Source organism: Ambystoma mexicanum, chromosome 6q (genome assembly GCF_040938575.1).
Source record: "Ambystoma mexicanum isolate Mex_15411 chromosome 6q, UKY_AmexF1_1, whole genome shotgun sequence".
Classification (NCBI taxonomy): Eukaryota; Metazoa; Chordata; class Amphibia; order Caudata; family Ambystomatidae; genus Ambystoma; species Ambystoma mexicanum.
Genome location: NC_090937.1, coordinates 840,219,560 through 840,239,323, shown reverse-complemented (window position 1 = coordinate 840,239,323; position 19,764 = coordinate 840,219,560). Strand labels below are relative to the sequence as shown.

The 19,764-nt window shown below is 45.3% G+C and overlaps 1 long non-coding RNA gene across 1 annotated transcript in view; it reads right to left on the bottom strand.

The window, feature by feature from the left end:
* Window positions 1–17,061, bottom strand: part of LOC138515564 (uncharacterized) — a 61,529-nt gene extending 44,468 nt beyond the window's left edge. The window contains exons 1-2 of the long non-coding RNA XR_011282078.1: window positions 16,986–17,061; window positions 16,815–16,897 (exon numbers count right to left, since the gene is read on the bottom strand). This is a non-coding gene — a long non-coding RNA (uncharacterized lncRNA). The remainder of the gene's footprint in view (window positions 1–16,814; window positions 16,898–16,985) is intronic.
* Between the last annotated feature and the right edge of the window lie 2,703 nt (window positions 17,062–19,764).

The window sequence follows — 19,764 nt, the reverse complement described above, 5'->3', positions numbered from 1 at the left end:
GGTTACCGTCAACGGATGGATCACCGAACCATTCAGTAAAATACAAGCCAAACTATTAGTTGGTCCAGGTCGAAATAGACTGATGATACAGCTGGATCACGCTAATGACTACAGTACATTCAAAGGAGAGAATGCTCCTCCTAAGGACAGTTGCTTCCACAAAGCCTTTAATGAAGTTAGAAGAACTAATCAAAAATGCAGGTTTTCTGTTTGCCACAAATTTGATGCTGAGGTAGCAAAGAGGAAAATGGAACTCATAAAAGCACTAAGAGTAAACTTCACGAAAAATACGAAGGTGTCGAAGGACAGCTCAAGGCGTCTGAAACAAAACTAAAAAAACGGGCTAAAAGGTCATAAGTACTTAATGCTCCAACAGGATGCAGAAAAAATTGTGAACATTGTGGCCTTGAAAAACACATCTGAAATGTGGAGGATTCTGAATGGCATAAATACCCTACAGGCTTCCTTGATAGCAAACCCGATACCATCGGAGATATGGGTGGACCATTTTACAACACTGTTCTCGAAGTCGGATAACGCAGAAGTCATCGAGGAGGACAGCCAGCAAGAGCCTGAACTTTCTCGACCGAGAAGAGTGCAATCTTGAATTTAATTCAGAAGGCCAGTAAATCTAGGGCCTATGAACCCGATGGCATTACAAACTTAATGTTGAAGAAAGAACCGGGGAAATGGGCTGGCATGGTGTGTGACCTGTTTGGGAAAATCAAGAGGGCAAAAATAATCCCAGAGTCTTGGACTAGCTCCATAATCGTGCCTGTTTTTAAAAAGGGTGAAAGGTCCAATCCCAATAACTATAGGCCAAACGCCTTACTTGATGTAATTGGCAAAATGTGTGGTTCATTGATTCTAGGTTCCCTCACGACCTGGAGTAACTCACTACGACCAATGGCAAGCGGGTTTCTTGAAGGGGATAGGGGCTGCGTTGAATCTTTTTTTTTTATTAACACCCTAAAGTCCAGAGCCAAGAGGAAGAACGGCACTGAAATATATCATGCATCAATCTATCTAGCACAGGCTTTTGATATTGTTGATCGACAACATATTTGGGCAAAGCTAAAAAAAACTGGGGCTGTCCACATGATGTAAGAGATGCTTTGAAGATGCTACATGTGGACACCACCTTATGAGTGAGGCTAGACCACACTGGCAACCTGACGGAACTCATTCGTAAATGTAATGGATTAAATCAAGGCTGCACACTAGCCCCAGCCATGTTTGATTTGTTTATATCGGGCAACGAGAACGCCTTAAAAAACATCAGAAGCTTTCCAACTTGTATAGCTGCTGTACCGATCAGTCACCTACTCTACACAGACGACTTGATCCTTCTAGTTCAGACCCAGGTGGGCCTTCAAAGACAATTGGATGCACTGGCATGTTACGTGGAGTTCAAAGGCCTAAGAATAAACGTTCAGAAATCTTGGATCCTGATCTTTGTCTGCAAAAAAGGAAAAGCAAAAGGCTAAAGAGAAATCCTGGTATGTAAATGGGGAAACTATTCTAGAAGTGGCTTCATTAATGTACCTGGGAATGTGCTTAAATGACACCGCCCTTGATGCCGAGAGGGAAACAACGGTGCAAAGCAAGTCAAGGAATTTAGCAGCACAGGCCCAGTTTATACAGGCACGGCAATGCACATTTTACTTGACTCCAGTGATTGAGTTTTACCATCTGAAGGTGATGCCCATCCTGACATACAGTGCGGAGGCATCCTTCACAGTGTCTGCCAGGGTCTGGCCTAAACCTGAAGGCATTTTCTGGAGAGGAGTGTTATCTTTCCCGAATTGTGTGCCTATCCAGGCAGGGGTGTAGGAGACACATAAAATCTGGGGGGGACGGGGACAACTTGGGGACTTGGCTTTTGTGTATGACGTAGGTCCCCAAGGTGGACTTGAGGGAAGTGACGTCCGGAAGGTCTCCAGCAAAGCGCACATTGTAAGCCCCAGAAAAAATGTAATATAGAAAGGAATATATTGCCATGTTGTAGGTGCTGACTGGCAAAATGGGGGGTCAATTTCATCTGGAAGTTCGAGGCCCCCTTTTAAACAAAATGTTTGAAAGGCCCGTATGCTGCCCCTAGTGGACCAGTTGGCCGTTGACTTGTACCAGCCTCAAGCCCTTGACATAAGTTACACCATGTTCCCACTTACCCTGTGAATTAACAAGGGGGGTCCTGGGAGTTCCTCTGCCAGACATTAGTCCTGGTTACGATTGACTTACCCAGAGCCTTTAACTCACTATCTTTCACAGAGAAGAAATATCCCAAACATATCAGTCTTTGTCCTGCCCTTGGGCAGTCCAGCATCGAAATGCTAGGCAATTCTCCTCTGAACAAGAGTACCAACAGCAACCCCAGACACAGTGTTTCAGCCTGGTTGGACCTCATCAGTAGGGTGGAGCTGTGCCTCTCTAAGAATAGTGAGCAAGGGGTCCACGTCTGTATTCCCCTAGTAACTTAGGCTGAGACCCAAAGTTACTTAAATATGCAAATTAACACAGGGGGTCCTGGGAGTCCCTCTGCCAGACATTAGTCCTGGTTACGAGAGACTTACCCAGAGTCTTCAGCTCACTATCTTTCACAGAGAAGAAATATCCCAAACATATCAGTCTTTGTCTTGGCCTGGGGCAGTCCAGCACCAAAATGCTAGGCAATTCTCCCCTGAGCAAGAGTACCAACAGCAACCCCAGACACATGTTTCAGTCTGGTTGGACCTCATCAGTAGGGTGGAGCTGTGCCTCTGTAAGAATAGTGAGCAAGGGGTCCACGTGTTGATTCCCCTAGTAACTTAGAGTGAGACATTTACCCTGTGCCCTTCTTCCCCCAGCCGCTCAAGCAGAACCCTTGGGCCATTTCCAGGAGTTTTGTCAATCATGAGGGGAGAAGCTCCCTGTTGTTTTGTTTCATTAAGTTGCCATCATTATGTTGCCATGTACATTTTGCTGCCTCAGCTCCTATTAAGGGGGTGTTACAGGTCTGATGCTTTGTTTCGAATGTTCAGGTACAAGAGGGTGAGAGGAATCTATGTTTGTAGTGATTTAGGAAGGCAGTAGGCTATTTTTTCAAGCAGGTTTGGTTACTATTAGGTGAGGTCAGGTCGCTAAGTGGGTATGCAGAGTATCAAGGTGTTTTTTTTCCCGTTACATCCCTCTACCTATCCAATTTTCTTACCCTAACCATCTTCCCGGTTTCCCTACTTCCCCCTACCCATCTGCAACCTCTCCCTCCTTCCCCCACTGACTGCCACGTGGTCACCTGTCATTTCTATCATCAGGAACCCGTGCCAACCATGGTGGGAGGGTCACACATTCAGCCCCCGAGCTAAACAAGTTGTGCACCACTGGATTGAGGTTGGGGCCACTAATATGTAATTCCTTTCGGGATATGCCTGGGATGTTGGCCAGATGGTTTCATCTTTACTCGTCAGAAGATGCTTAGGTATTACATTCATAACACAGCTCCCAAAACGTGTGCAGTTAATTTACTTTAGTGCTTAAAAGTGACAGTGCAGCCCCTAATTACGAAGACATCTGGCCACTGCCGTATATGTGAGACGCAGCTCCTGTTAGGCAGAATTATATGCAGTATCCTTTGGGAACACCACACACAATTAAGACTACATGTGACAGTACAAATTCACCTTTGGTACAGCCTGTGCTGCACAGTAAAAGTGGTAAAGATGGCTGAGCAGCCAGACTTATCTCAAGAGCAAGTGAGCAGTATCAATAGTTACACCAAGGACAGCAATTACTATGATTCAAACAAACACTGACTCAAGGTTTCTGAGTAAAAGAATATACATTTATTTACACATCAGTTGTATAACATTGCACTAAAGTAAAGCAGTTTAAAAATCAAACTCTTAATACACCACACCACTCCCAATAGGTTCCAGACAAGTTAAGCTCACAAATGAAGTGGGAGCGAAATGGCACTCCAGAAATTTAAAAGGGAGGGAAAGACAAAGTTAGGCAGAAATTGAACAGCACCAACAGGTAAGTATGCAGGGCAATCTAGAAAGAGGAACTACAGTGATGGAATCAAATCAAAAAAGGCTTAGGGCCAAAGTCAATAGGACAAAAGTCTTTTGCTCAAGATCACACAGCTCAGGGTAGTTGGCGGTTAAGTCTTTGCGAAGATTTCTGGACGAAGTTGGTCAGCAGAAAAGTTAGTTTAAAGAGTGGAGAAGGACAAGCCCTCGGATTGGAGAAAGATTTCACACACATTCACCGCGGCTGAATAAAACCACCAACCGGATTTGCACAGTACCTTTAAATGGAGAAGAAGCTGTAGCTGAGGCGGACATCCCTGACAGTTCCTGCAGGCTCACAGTTCCTGAAGTGGCTGTTGGACTGACACGAATAGGAAGACTGGAGGGTCCTGCACTGCCCAGAGAAGAAACCAGCAGCAGAGCAAAGCAACGAATAAAAGGTGTGCTCCTTAAAGCCCAAGCAGGGTCCGACATTCCTGGCTATCCGGCCCATTGTAGCTCTGTACAGCGAATTCGACCAGAGGAGGGAGACCTGGCTGGTCCCACCAGCTCAGGAGAAGAAGATTCCTGGAGGATCTTCTCTGTCGTTGGAGTTCGAGCATTCTGACATGCAGCAGGGCTTCACCGGGCAGTTCAGTCGTGGCAGGGGTCCTCTTCCGTCAGCTCCTCATTCGTTCTTTTGTTCCGGTGGCGAATCTCCCTTTCCAGACCCAGAGACCTGCTTTTTATGCAGTTTTCCCCTATTTACACAGCCTGGCTGTCAATCACACAGCAGGGTGGCTGTCCCGCCAGGACAATCACCACAGCCAATCAGTTCAGAGTGTGACATGGGTCTCCAAGGAGACCCTGTGCAGGGAGTCCTCAACCCCTCCCTCACATCCTGTCCCCCAGACATACAGGCGCCTAAGGAGGGCTTCTGCGTAGAAGCCCGCGAAAAGACGGTGAACAAAGGAACCAAACCTGGTTTGGCGCGCAGAGTAAAACATGAGAAAGATATTTTCAAAAAGAAATGGCTAATAAACCCATCCAGAAACGAAATAAAACATATATGGTCTAGCAGGTTTAAGTTTAGGGTACCAAAAACAATACCAAGATTATTTAAGATAACCGCGGTAGGAAAAATAGGGTAGTTACCACTGCCACCAGCCAAGTCTTGATGAAAAGGGAGCGAAACACCGCTGCAAGAGAAACAGACAAAAAGGGATAAGTATTAACCCTTTCCAGTACTCTATGTAAGATAGGGTGTACTGGGTCTGCGGTTTTACAGAGGCTAATAAAGTTAATGGCAACTTTATATGTTCTGGGAGACAGTAGTCAGTCCCAGAAAATGGAGTCTGAGTTGGGAAGTCTAAAAGACAACCCTGTGTCACTGCACTGAAGGTGCTGTGTAAGACACAGTAAAAAGATGATGCCTGTGGAGTAGGTGAGGCTCCACAGTCTATGAACACAAAAATGTTGAACACGCACAGCAAAACACATGTAAGAGTGGGAAAAAAGGCTCACACTCTTACCAGGTGAAAAAAATAAATCCCAGATATTCAGCAAAGCTGCTGAGGGACTCAGTAGGTAAGGGAAATTAGCCATTCTGGAGAATTCTCCCTAACAGCTGCCTCTTCAGAGTTTGCGCTTTGCTCATTTGCTGGTACTGTTCGCCAACCACAGGGTACATTTGCTCTACTTCTCTGACTCTGCTTCCATTCATTTAGGAAAAGTGGTTTTCTTCCAACTAAGCTCGAGCTGTGCATTTATAATGGAATGGTAGGACAAATAAATTTCGCACCAACAAAACACTGCCAATTATATAGTTCTGCGTTATAACACGACATGCCATTTTCTGCAGGTCAGCTGACCAGGCCCTAACATGGAAGCTTGATCCCCCCTCATTCACGCCCCCACCGACCAGGCCCTTACATCGAAGCTTGAGCCCCCCACATGCACCCCTCTCCGACCAGGCACTAACATGGAAGTTTGAACCCGCCACATGCACACCCCACCAGCCAGGCCCTAACATGGAAGCATCAGCCCCCCTACATGCACCCCCCGCCGGTCAGGCCCTAACATAGAAGCTTCAGCCCCCACATGCACACACTGCCGACCAGGCCCTAACCTGGAAGCTTCAGCCCCCCAAATGCACCCCCTGCCAATCAGGCCCTAACATGGAAGCTTCAGGCCCCCACATGCACCCCCGCCGATCAGGCCCTAACATGGAAGCTTCAGCCCCCCACATGCACCACCCGCCGAACAGGCCCTAACATGGAAGCTTCAGCCCCCCATGTGCACCCCCCGCCGACCAGGCCCTAACATGGAAGCTTCAGCCCCTACATGCACCCCCCGCCGACCAGGCCCCAACATGGAAGCTTGAGCCCACCACATGCACCCGCACCGACCAGGCCCACACATATAAACTTCAGCACCCCACATGCACCCCTCCGCCGACAGGCCCTTCCATGTAAGCTTGAGCCCCCCACATGCACCCCCCGCCGACCAGGCCCTAACATGGAAGCTTGAGCTGCCACATGCACCCCCCGCCCCTAACATGGAAGCGTGAGCCCCCCACATGCACCCCCCTCCGACCAGGCCCTAACATAGAAGCTTCAGCTCTCCAGATGCACCCCCATGCTCAGCATGTCTCCCGTATGTGACTCTGGGAATGTACATGATAGGTTGTTGGGTTCAGGTGTTAAAGGGGACTGGTGGCCACAGACGTGTATACTGAGATCTGGGTATGCAATACACCTAGAGTTGTAGTAAATAATCGTTACTCCTACACTAGGCAACATTTAAAGTATCAGCCTGCAATTATGTTTCAGGTTACTTTTGACACACGTGCAGGCATTTAAATTTGATTAACTTCTGCGGCCTCCAAAAGCATTTTTAATCGGGAAACAGAAGTGCTGGACGTCCTTTCACTAGGATACGTCCCGTTTCACTAGCATACGTTGGTTTGCATTGCTTTTCTGCACAGAGTGCTGAGGTCAGTGATGGGGTAACATTTTTAGGGAAGGAGGGAAATCAAGGTGTGGGGCAAGGGGCTACACACTCCAGAACATTCCAGAGATGTTCATGGTATTCTGAGGGCATAGCTCTTTCCAATATGGGGATTGCATTCTCTTATTCATAACGGGAAAAGCAAAACCACAAGCCCCAGAACGCAGATGAAAACCGGGACTGGATTGGCAAATCACAGAGTATCTGGTGGCTTCTGACATGTGATGCAGACACATCAAGTCACCTTGTATGACACTAGGAGGAAGGGCCCATCATTTGATGGGGACAGTGTATGAAATACCGGAGAAAGGCAGAACTGGACTAAGGCAAAGTGTGCCATGCAGTAGCGCCCGAGACCCAAACCCAGGCAATGCTCCCTTTTTTTCATTCTCAGCACCTTATATGGTTCGTGAATGAGGACCCCAGTAATGATGTTAAAGGCTGCGAGGGCCCCTTTGCATGACTTTCACGTGGCCTGGTAATCTTCAGGGATATATCCAGCATGTGAGGACCCCTTCAGGTGATGTGGAATGCTATGTAGGCCCGGCCTTGCAGAATTATCTAGCACTTCTGCCAGGTGCACAGCAGAAGGGTCCTCCTTATTGGAAAGATAGGAGTGACTTAAGAAGAGGCAGAGTTGGGTTGCTAGGGTGCAGGGGATCCAGGGAGCTGCGTGCATGTCTGGGGCCCTGGTGTAATATAGCCACATTCCCCCTGGGAGACCTCAGTGGAATGGGAGGGACATTATGCCCGCCACACCAGGGAAGAGACTCATGGGTGTCGCTTGGCTTGAGCAACACGTTTTGCAGCGTGTTAATCTCCGATCCATTCCACTTCCAGGCCCATTTCTTGGTCTGTCCTGGGTGCACTGCCATTGCCTTTGCGGGCGCTATTGGTCTGGAGGACTGGGGCCAAGGGAACCGAACGTCCCCCCCCATGACATCACACACTCAATCACGCTGCACCCTCAGTCACCTCAGCTAGCTCTGGCTCGAGTTGAGTTCCTCTCTAGTCTCCCACTCCCTCGATAATCAAATGCCGTTGCGGAGTTCTCTGGACGCGTCACTGCCTGGCTGCTCCACTTTGCTCTGGCCTCTGGACAAACACAGACTGAGGCTGCGCAGGGGCACGTGCAGTTTGGCCTGGGCATGTACCAAATGAGCAGGCGCGTGGCATGTAGTGAGCAGAAGTACTTTAAGTCTGCAGAACTTGTACTTTTGCACGGTGGCGGCTGCAGCATACAGGCTCGAGTCATGGGTACCCGCAGGGGGACGGAGTCCACCCACTTTTTTCAGAGGGTGGACTCAGCCCCCCCAAGCTAAAATGATAAACAGTAAATGTCCTCTTTGAATTTATGCATTAAAGACGACCACTGGGATCGAACCACAGTGGTCAGGTTTGTAGGCCGGACACTTCACCACTGCATATATAACCTGATGAAAAATAACAAACAACTAAAGGTAAAATGTCTCATTTCGGTACTGCAATTCCCAGGGAAAACATTTGTATTGGTTCTTGGAGTTTAAACATGTGCATCTTTTAACGTTTTCAAAAACACTATTAGAAGAAAAAATCCTCTCTGGGCTTTGTGTGTGTGTTGTTTTTATGAAAGGCAAATGACATTCGTCCTCTGCAATTTGGGAGGTTATGCAAAGCAAATGTAATGAAATGTGCATATTTCACCTTGATGTGCTAATTTCTGGTGACGTCACATCCCATTGCAATTGTTGACGTGTCCCCCACTTTAATTTTTAGGACTTTACCCCCGACTGCAGAAGTATAATTACACGCTGCAAATGTTTACACGCTGCATGCACAACACTTACATATTTTACTTACATATTGTGGGGGATACATTCCATTATATCCCCCCCACTTAAAATGGTCGGGGGGATTTGTCCCTCCTGTTCCCCCCATGAACTACGCCCAGAGGCGTTGCTAGGGGGGGGGGCTAAGGAGGCTATAGCCACTGGTCTTTTGGTTGTAGCCCTGGATAGAATCTCAGGAGCTACAGCCAAAAGACTAGCTAGCCACGAGTCGCGACAGCCCCGACATCAGCGTAGCCCCGGGTCTTTTCCAGACCTAGCAACACCCCTGACTACGCCCATCTATCCAGGTCATGAGGGCAGAACTGGGACTTACTTCATTGTACACGCTCACAGTAATCTTTTCGTAAGAGCATGATGGAAAATACTGAGGGAGGCTTTGCAGTCCTAAAGAAAGTCATGATTAACACAACTGACCAGTCACTGTTGGCTTGGAGTCGCCTGTATAGCTATACTGACGGACATGAACTTATCTGAAGCCAGCCTCTTAATGAATCCAGCACTGGTAAAAAGGAAACTATATGACCTATGACCTGGACTGGATAGAGACATTAGAGAATAGGAGAAACTCTAAGCTCTATGCGAACAATTTTCCGGACATATGGGCCATGGGCACGGTCCCCCTTTATCTGTCTAGATTCCCTTGCAGGTACGGGCGTGGCCAGTTTACGTGCTTCCGTTTTAATCTGATGCCAACAATAGAAGTTATGGAAGTAAGAAAGGAGAAAGAACTACGAGACTTCCAATGCAGACTGTACAAATCCAAAAAAAGAGTCCCTGTACCACTTAACACTGATATGCCCTGGCCTGAGAGACTTAAGGTCAAAGTGGCTGGGGAGGTTTTTTTGATCCTTTAACTACACGCTCAGCAGAAGTGATGCAGTTAATGCTAGAGAGCGAGTCTCCTTAATATTCGGACTATTAGCCTTCTTGAAAGAGGCATTTGAGGCTATTGAGGAGCTTAACTAATGGAAAGTCGAATTTGAAGGAGCTCGAGAGAATCCCAGCTGTGGCTTTGTAATATCCCATTCGAAATGTTATTTATTACATGTGAGATATGGGGGTTGCCCTGGTAAATTGACTTACAAAATGTGAATTGTTGTTTTTTTTTGTTATCTTTTTTGTAAACTGTTTTGTAGAAAAACGGTTTGTTTCTGAAACAAAATGCTAATAAAACTTTTCTTTTTTAAATCATTGCTTGTTTTAGGGAAGGAGTGGTTTGGGCTGATGGCACCAGACATCTGAAATTGGACTACTAGACTGTTGCGGACCCGAGGTGCAGTAAAGAAACTGCAATGGTCTTCGAGGTTTCAGGCAGGGTTAGAATGCTGATCCTGCAAAGGCCCGCTCCAAGAACGCTGCAGTCTGTTAACCACTGGAAGAAAAAATAACCTTAAAAACATTCTGCGCGTTTCTTTGTGTTGGTCATCTAGAGGTGCCTGTCTAGTGCCTCCTTGTGGTTGTGCTCAGCAGGGAATGGTCAAGCAGAGGTGATTGTGGGGTGGTATAACTCACAGAGGACTACTGTGCCTTTTGGAGGTGCAATTCTCTAGGGATCAACGACCAGCCATGCCAATGCATGCTTTGCTTCATGTGAAATTCCAAGCACAAACAAACCTCTCCATTTGCAGTCCAAGTCTCGCACTCCCAACCAGGGGTCAAGTCCTAAAAATAAAACCAATATAAATGTTTCCATGGAACTTGCAGTACCGAAATGGGACGTTTCACCTTTAGTTGTTTGCTATTTTTTCATCCGGTTATATATATATAGTGCAGTGGCGTCCGGCCTGCAAACCCGATGACTGCAGGTTCCATCACCAACGTCAGCTTTAATTCATAAATTCAAAGAAGACATTCAATGTTTCTAGTTTTAGCTGAGGGGGACTGAGTACGTGTGCCCTTGACTTGAGCCCTGCTCCCAACATGCTTTTTAACAGCAGTTCATTGCCACGCCTTGTTTTGGAATTGTTATCTATTTGGCTGGGATTTTGCCTTTTAAAAACACGTCATCGACGTTGATTGTGGTTGTTTAATGAGTTTTTCTTCAATCCTGCAAACACTTTAGGTTGTTGAGTTATGTGTCGCAGAAGCACTGTTAGGTAAAACGCTTGGCAATCGTGCACACTCAGGGATAATGATTTGATCTCATTACTTTGAAGAAGTCGCCTGTGATGCTGTGTGTACCACCCCCCGGTCAACTGTGATGGTGTGTGTACCCCCACCCCTCCCTGGTCACCTCTGATGATGTGTGTACCCCCCATCCACCCATCCGGTCAACTGTGATGGTGTGTGTACCCCCCACCCCTCCCTGGCCGTCTGTGATGCTGTGTGTAACCCCCCAGTCGCCTGTGATGCTGTGTGTACCCCTCCCCCTGGTCGCCTGTGATGCTGTGTGTACCCCTATACCCCCCCCCGGTCACCTGTGATGCTGTGTGTACCCCCCTTGTCACCTGTGATGCTGTGTGTAACCCCCAGTCCCCTGTGATGCTGTGTGTAGCCCCCCATGGTCCCCTGTGATTCCGTGTGTATCCCCCCTAGTCACCTGTGATGCTGCTTGTACCCCGCCCCCCCCTTGGTGGTTACCTATGATGCTGTGTGTACCCTCCCCTGGTATGCTGTGTGTACCCCACCGACCCCCCCCCCGGTTGCCTGTAATGCTGTGTGTACCCCCCCGGGGACCTGTGATGATGTGTGTACCCCCATACCCTCCCGGTCGCCAGTGATGTTGTGTGTTCCCCCCCGGTTGCCTTTGATGCTGTGTGTACCCCCCCATGGTCACCTGTGATGCTGTGTGTTCCCCAAACCCCCTGGTCGTCTGTGATGTTGTGTTTGCCCCACGCCCTTTCTTACCCTTTGTGTCCTCCCCCCTACCTCTCATCCCACACATCTAAGACAGATAGTGCCCCCTAATAAATGTGCATTTTCATGCTGCTGCCACCCTGCAACATGTGGTAGGCACCATGTATTTGCCCATTGATTGACTTTCGCATTTGTGCGCTGCTACCGCCCTGCAATATTTGCACATTGTTTGACTTTTGCATTTGTGTGCTGTTGCCGCCCTGCAACATGGGGTAGACACCGTTTATTTGCCCATTTCTGGACTTTCGCATCTGTGTGCTGCTGCCGCCCTGCAACATGGGGTAGGCACCATGTACTTGCCCACTGATTTGACTTTGGATCTGTGCGCTGCTGCCGCTCTCCAACATGGGGCAAGCCCAATGGATGTGATCACCATGTACATCTCTCTTGCACTTGGCGTATGAAGTATTACCTTTTGCATGTTCCTCGATGTAGTTCCCCACGTACGCTTCCTTTTCTGTAACTTGAAGCACTTACTGTAACCGTATTCTTAAGTTAAAAGCACCTCTTTGTTTTGTGCGCTACAAAAGTGTCAGCATAAATAAATAAATAAATAAGAGTAGAGCAGGGAGGTCATTTGGGGGTAGAAGCAGTGACCCCGGAGGTCTCCCTTGCTACCACTGTGGTCGCCCTTGCTACCCCTATAAAAATATATATATATATTTTTTTTTTTACAAATGGAAGCTCCTTGGCTGTGGCCAGCGTAATGTGGCTCTTTGTTTCTGGAGTGGATGGCTTTCTTGTTCATGCCTCTTAAAAAAAAAACAGGGGGTTCCACAAGTGTAACACTTTTAGATGTGACTCTAAATCAGAAAGATTAGGAATAACAAATAATTTGTCTTTCTGGAATTCTACACAATAATTGCTAGACTCATTATAGGTTTATTTCAAGCACACTTCAGGGGGTGCGTCACTGATTTAGTCTGTTCTTAAACACCTTAAATTCACAATGCAGACAAAAACTTCCAAAAAGCAGTTAGAATAGAATAAGAATCCATTTCAGACTATGTATTTTGCTTTTCGCAAATTGCAATTATGGCATGTTTTTTTCTGCCGTCTGTTACGATCACAAGACATTCCATCTCTGTGTCTTCGGTCACTTGACAAAATCCTTGTGCCTAACAGCTTATGTTCAGTGTAGAAATGTTTGACCATAGCACATAAAGTGGCCCTTGATTTCATTGTGCCACAAGTAATGCTTTGTCGTAATGTGTCTATCTTTCCTATCTCTCTGGCATGCTGTTCAGGATGTCTGTTTGCACGTATCAGGTAAAGAGTGCCCAGAGTACGGGATGCCGTGTGAGGGCGCTGCATTCGCAGGGCTAATCTAAAATTCTTTAATAGAGTCTTATGAACCCTCCCAATGGTATGTATTTTACGAAACTCTGAAGCCTGAAAAGTAGATCCACACAAGCTTGACATGTGGCCAACTTTGCACCAGACCTGCAGGTGAACTGGCCTGCAGTTAAATCTCAGTTTCCAGTTTAATTGTATCCACTACAGAGTGTAATTTGCTTTCTGTCTTTGAGAACATTTGTGCATGTAATTGCTCATTTTACTATAGCCAGTAAGATAGCTCAGTGGGTTGAGGGCTCACTGCTGCAATGTGATCTCCAGGTTGCAGGTTCCAATCCCGCCAAGGCCAACTCACCCTTTCGTCCTTCTGAGGTTGATAAATGTGTACCAACACAGGTTGGGTGATATTGTATGTATATTTGTTCTATATAAAGCGCTTAAGCATATAATAACACATCGTTATCATTCAGCCTTGGACACCTGCTTGCATCCACATTCATTTGGTAATATGGGCCCATACACATTGATTTAACAATATATATGGTGATCCATTCTTGTATGAAATGTATCTCACATTACAGTGATATCGTAACCATATTTTAGCAAGCTTAGGAACAATGCTATGTGATGCCACTTCCTGTTTTGTCAAGGGGTGAAATGTCGTGTTACATCCTTCCCGGGATGCCATGCACTTCAGGGTGTGATCAAAAGACATCACTTCCTGTGAAGTCATCAGAGGTCAAGGGGCGTGTGCTGTCACTTACGCTACCCCTGGTATTTTGGTGAAATGACGTCCCCGGGTGAGCTATTCCTGTGATTTTCTCATGGGTAATAGAGAAGTTCTGCTTGCATTGCCCAAAGGACACCTTCTGCAAAAGTAGACGGGCATTATCGCCTGGCTCTGTCCAATGTTGAAACCGAACTGCTGCTGTTGCCTAGTGGCTTGCACATCTCAGAGAGTGATCTAATAATAGGCTTTAGAAAACCTAGCGAAAAATGTAATTTTCCAGCAGGGAGTCGCATCAATCTTTAGGGCGCACAAACCCATACCTTATTGAATTAGCCTACAACTAACAGCAAGCTAACAAGAAGAATTATTATTTCTCCAGTCTTTTATTTGACATTTTAAATGTCATTGCCAGGAAACACGGAGAACGCTGCGACAGCCATGACAGCTGCCAGTTGCGAGGACAGTCCTCCCAGCTACATGCGGCATTCTGACCGGCATAATGAAACGGATTGTCCTTCACGGGTCCCCCGGAGGGACATGTGCAGTCTATCGCTGCCTGCCACACGAGTCAAGGGGTGTGCATAAATCTGAATGTAGTTATATAACAGCCCGCTTCTGTGATCTGCTGTCCGTGATTGCTTGCTGTTGCATTTTGGTGTGGCGGCAGCGCACTTGCGTCGTGCTGATATTCTCCAGAGATCAAGGGGCCGTTGGTTGCCTAGAGGGAGCCTTCTGTAATTGCCAATGTCCAGCCAAATGGCGGTCTCGGCAGACCTTCTTTAAAGTTTACCTTTCTTATACGGGTCTCGATAATTGAAGTGCTAACAATGCAGACTTGGGCTCTTACAGTTTAAGTGTTAAAAACAATTACTTTTGCTCACCTGCCGTCCTGGTGTAATTGAAAAGATAATCGCGGAGTGGATTCTGGAGAGTTGAATCTCTGGTTTATTGATTGGGTTGTGGCATTTCCCTCACATGGCTGCACACATTTCTCTGTCACTCGTTATTTCTGTGTTTTCACTGCCACCTCTTCAGGGCATGCCTTGAATGAGTTGTTGAACATTGCAATACAGCAGTATATGTACTTTCCTGTGAAAGTAGACAGGAGGTTTTGCCGTGAACCCCATTTCAGGGGCTCGAGGACAGAATGAGTACATTCAGGGTCTCAAGTGGTGGCTGGTTACTTTTTAATCAGAGGGGTGTAAAACTGTTCCACAAATATGCAAGAGCAGTGGTCGAAGCGGGCTGGAGCGGCTGGAAGCGGTGCCCCTCTACTGTTTTAAATTACGTTTTACTGCTCCTATACTTTTATTTTAAAAATAAATCGTTCTGGAATGGTTTAGTTTTAAAATAAAAGTGTTTGAAGAAGTTGAACTTGCACTTTAAGTGCACCGCATTGAACGTTCCCTTAAACAGCAGGCACATGTGTTTGGGGGTTTGTATTGTGTGTGGGAGGGGGCACAGGCCACTAGAGAACATAGTTCCACTACTTCTTTTCGTACAATTCGACCACTGTGCAAGAGTGACCAAGTGCAGCGAGGCAGCCCGAGCCAAGGAAGGTGGGGGTGGGATCTCCCCAGTGAAATTAATTTTAATAATGAATTAAAATGGTGCATTATGCAGCACATTTTCTGTGAATAATTGGCTAAAAATCCATACAGTTTGCAAATGGATTTATTCGATAGTTGATGAGCACAAGAGACTTTCTGAACACATTTTCAGGATGCCCTTCACCACAATATATGCCAGTATACAAAATAAATGTCACACTGCCTGTACCCATACATTTCCATGCTAGCTGCACCAATATATGCCAGTATTCCCATATAAGAACAGATACATGTTTGCGTTGTGCATCATTCCATTTATTATACCATAAGAAAACATGTCCAAGTTTGGCTTGGTCAATATATGCCAGCATCCCCAAATAAGAACTCGTATTGGCTTTGCCATAAAAAATGCTTTGCCACAATATGAATACATGTCCAAACTGACTGCACCAATGTAGGGCAGTGTAGATATGTAATAACACTGTCCATGTTTGCTTTATCATAGATGATCAGTAAAAATGCCATTCCCCAGAAAGATGATATAGCTAGATTAGCTACACCAAAATGCTGGTGTAGACTGTTAATAAAACCTATCATACTTGCTTATCATTGATGTCCTGTAAAACCCATACAACAAGCTAAGCAATATCTACAGCTACATATACTCGAAAGACATGATCCTCACTTACAGTGAGGTAGTCTTAAGGAAGCTAGAGACTAACTCTGTAGTCTGAAGCTGCTGTGCCACAAGGAAAAATCATTAGTCAGCCAGAAAGCCTGTCCAGACACATAACAACTACTCGTTAAAGGCATTCAATGAAACAGTGGACACTTTTAATGGGTGGAAATAACAGGTTCGAATAAGCATCATTTAACATTTACTTTCAGACCCTTACTTTATGACGAAGCTTAGACATGTTAGAATGGATACTGCATTGAGAGCAGAGCCCTGCCTCCTTTTTGGGAACATCAATTAAGTGAATATACGATAAAGTTCCCACAGTTGGGGAACTCCCGTCCCCTGCACACTATCACTGGCTATAGAAATCCAAGAATTAGATATAAGGGTAGAATGAGTGCTCTCGATTTAATTTGACATGTGAAGGTAGGATTTTCAGTTTTCAAAGTAATGCGCCAAAATGTATGCACAATAGTATATAAATCATGTAAATGTTCTTGAACCACACATCTTCAAACTTAGTCCTGTGGTGTCCATCATTTTCTTTTTAATAGAATGCCCAACGCGTTTTGAGCTGATGCGCTCTTCATCAGGGGGTTATTCAAACTTCATATGCTTGTGGTATAACAAATAATGGGATTCAGTAAATCATAATCTACATAAATTATCCACAAAATACATCTGTAAACATACAATGAACATATTAATTAATTCAAGCTACATTAATCACCTCCATCTCATATTGGCATCACAACAAGTGCTGATAAGTATTCTTGTACCCGGGGAAATTCTGCAAAGGCAAGTAATTGGTGTAATTTACTATTCATGATAAAATAATGCAAGTGTAAATTAGTCCAGAAGAGTGTCTAATCTCACCTCGTCTAGATGTCCACAGGCAATGGCTAACTGCGGACCACAAATCCCTTGTGATTGTAAACACTTGAAGAAGTCTTTTCAGTCTAGATAGTAAAGAAAGGAAAGGTGACTAGTCATTCTCTATATATAGGAAGTAAGTGATGGTCTGGGAAAGCATTGTCTAAGACTTACGTGTCATTCTTCCCAGGCACTGCACGTGTACTGACAATGTTTGTTCAGTCCGTGGTTACGGGTCTTGTGATTCGCTCTCTTACTTCCACTTTATATTAAGGTGTCTAATGGCAAAGAAGAACATGTGATCAGGTCGGGTGGTAATGCTATTACCATATAGAGTAATGGATTTTCTACCGATCGTACTTACCATCAATGCAGTTTACTCGGTAAGCGTTCCACGTAACGCGATCCTGCGAAGGGCTGCTGTGGAATGGCAGCTTGTGTTGTTGGGTGTGGTTGCTAGGCAACCACACTCGTGAATGGCATAATGACATCACCGTAGGATGCATTGGGCGGCGAGTCCCAGTCTCGTTACTATGGTGAGCGTCATCTGCGTTCTACCCATATTGCGTGGTTAAAGTATATTTTGGATATATAATCCAATGGGAGTAATATACTTTCTATTCCTAGCCCATGTTAGAGATCGAGTAAATTAATTTAGCTTTAAGTCATGCCGGTTGTGTCTTTCTAACAGATCACATTCGATAAGTACTGTAATGGTCATTGCATGAATCCAGATTACTGTAACTTCACAATATGTACCAAGTTCTAATGAGAATGGGCAGGTCTCTCATTTCACTTATGTTTTATAAACACGCTAGCAATTCCATTTAAACCATATATCTTTAACAATGCATTCAGGGTAATATGCAAAAAAAATTCTCAAATATCTCCAAATCTGTGTCACATACTCAGAAATGTTAATTCCCAAATAAATGGATATAGTCTTACAGAAATGGTTGAACAAGAAATCCATGCTCTCAAGTCTCAAAAGGACCAAATTGCAATGGCAAATCAAAACAAAATATATCCATATAAACATAAACATTGGAAAAGCTCATGTTAAAACACTTAAACAAAATAGGGCTTGATAGTAAATTAACCTTCCCACTATGGCCATGTATTGCTGCATAACTGTTATTTGGGTGATATTTACAACTAAGGTCCCAAGAAGCAGGACTAACCAAGCCTGAGCCACCTCAACAGAGTGCTGAGCCCCAAATGCGAGGAAAGCCCATTAGGTATCCGAGAACCGCATTGGTGACCGCATTGGTGCTATTCGCGAGAAGCTGAGACATCGAAGTGCCGCTGATCTGAAGTTTGCCCATTGCTGCCGCCAACCTTCAAACTGTAGTGCAGGAGTCCCCAGACGTCCTCATACTTGTCCCCATGACTGAGGCCCAGGAACAACAGGATCTGCCATAATACAACTTGAAAAGAAGCCAGCTGAAACCAATTTCTTCAGACCTAAGGTACTGTAAACTAAGGGGTGCTTACCTCTTGTCATGTAGCCTTGCTAGCTCTCAGTTGAGACTTGCCTTGGTTTCCCTACTGCACAGTTGCTTGCAGCTTTGCCCCTCAGAAGCCTTCCAGCTTGTGGCCCAACAGTGATTTCATTTTCTACAAAGATTTCTAAAACATTCTGAAGACATTTTACTTACCTTCAAGAAGTGCTTCAGCTCCCCTAGACTTTTGCTCAATTGACATTGGCTGTCCTGGCTCCCTGAAAGACTCACACATTCTATAACTTGTATAGCTGGGAAAGGGTTAATTTGCTTTGCATTGGGGGTTAAAAAGTACTTACATGCTTAAGAATATTTGTTAACCATTGTTTTATTCCCGAAACCTTTTCCTTTTGACACCAAACTCAGTAGTGTAAATGTACCAGTGATATATTCATGTCCACAGTGTCCTAGTTATTTAAGCCACCTCAGGGTGTAGGGAGTGTCTGTGTGCCATCCCAAATGGGTATCTACTGATTTATTGAAACGGAGAGTGTGTATTTTATTGAAGTATATTTGTGTGTTACATAATTGCTCCCTTCTAAGGAAGGCTTATTCAACTGACTGGTAAATAAATAAATAATTGTTTAATCAAGAAACTTTGAGTGTAAGTGTTTATTTGAATATGTGTCACTGTGAAACTCTATGTTACAAACCTACAGCTCACAATGACCCCTCTTGAGATAAGACTGGCTGCTCAGTCACTCTACCAACTTTTGTAGTGCATGCTTATACCAAAGGTTGGGTTAACTATTGCCAAGAAGACAAGGCTGGTGCAGCCTCCCACAGGGTACTGCATACAATCTTGCCTAACTGAGATCAGCCTCTTCAAATTAGTGAGGAAGATGGAGTTGAAAGTCTTCTTTGATTCCCAACCACGCTCGACCTCACAACTGAAAACCATGGGATGTCTGAAAATGAATCCTAAAAGTTCCTTCTATCCCCAGGTTAATAATCCCATAATAAATATGTTTAAACTTCAAACTACAAAGGATCTCTGATTTCAATAGAAAATCGAACCAAACTAGTGAGGGCGGTGATTCTCCCGCGCGTGGATTACTGTAATGCCCTACTGGGAGGTGCAAACAAGTCTGATGTTCAAGAACTGCAAAAAAATTCAGAACACTGCCACACATATCATCTTTCAGATGAAACAATCTGAACCAACCACTGCAGCAAGGAAAAGACTACACTGGTTACCAGTGGCTGCCCGTATCCAATTCAAGCTGATAGCCATATGCCACAAATGTATTTTTGGGAATGCTCCAGCGTATTTGAAAGATTGAGTAAGCATCTATTACCCTCAAAGAAACCTGACATCAGCTTAGAGCTTCCTTCTGGAACAACATCAGGTTAAACGTGTCCGGGGCCTTGGTTGGGCTTTTCACGTCCAGAGGGCAAGAGCCTGGAACACCTTGTCCTTTCACTTACGGAAAACCGAAAATCATCTAGAA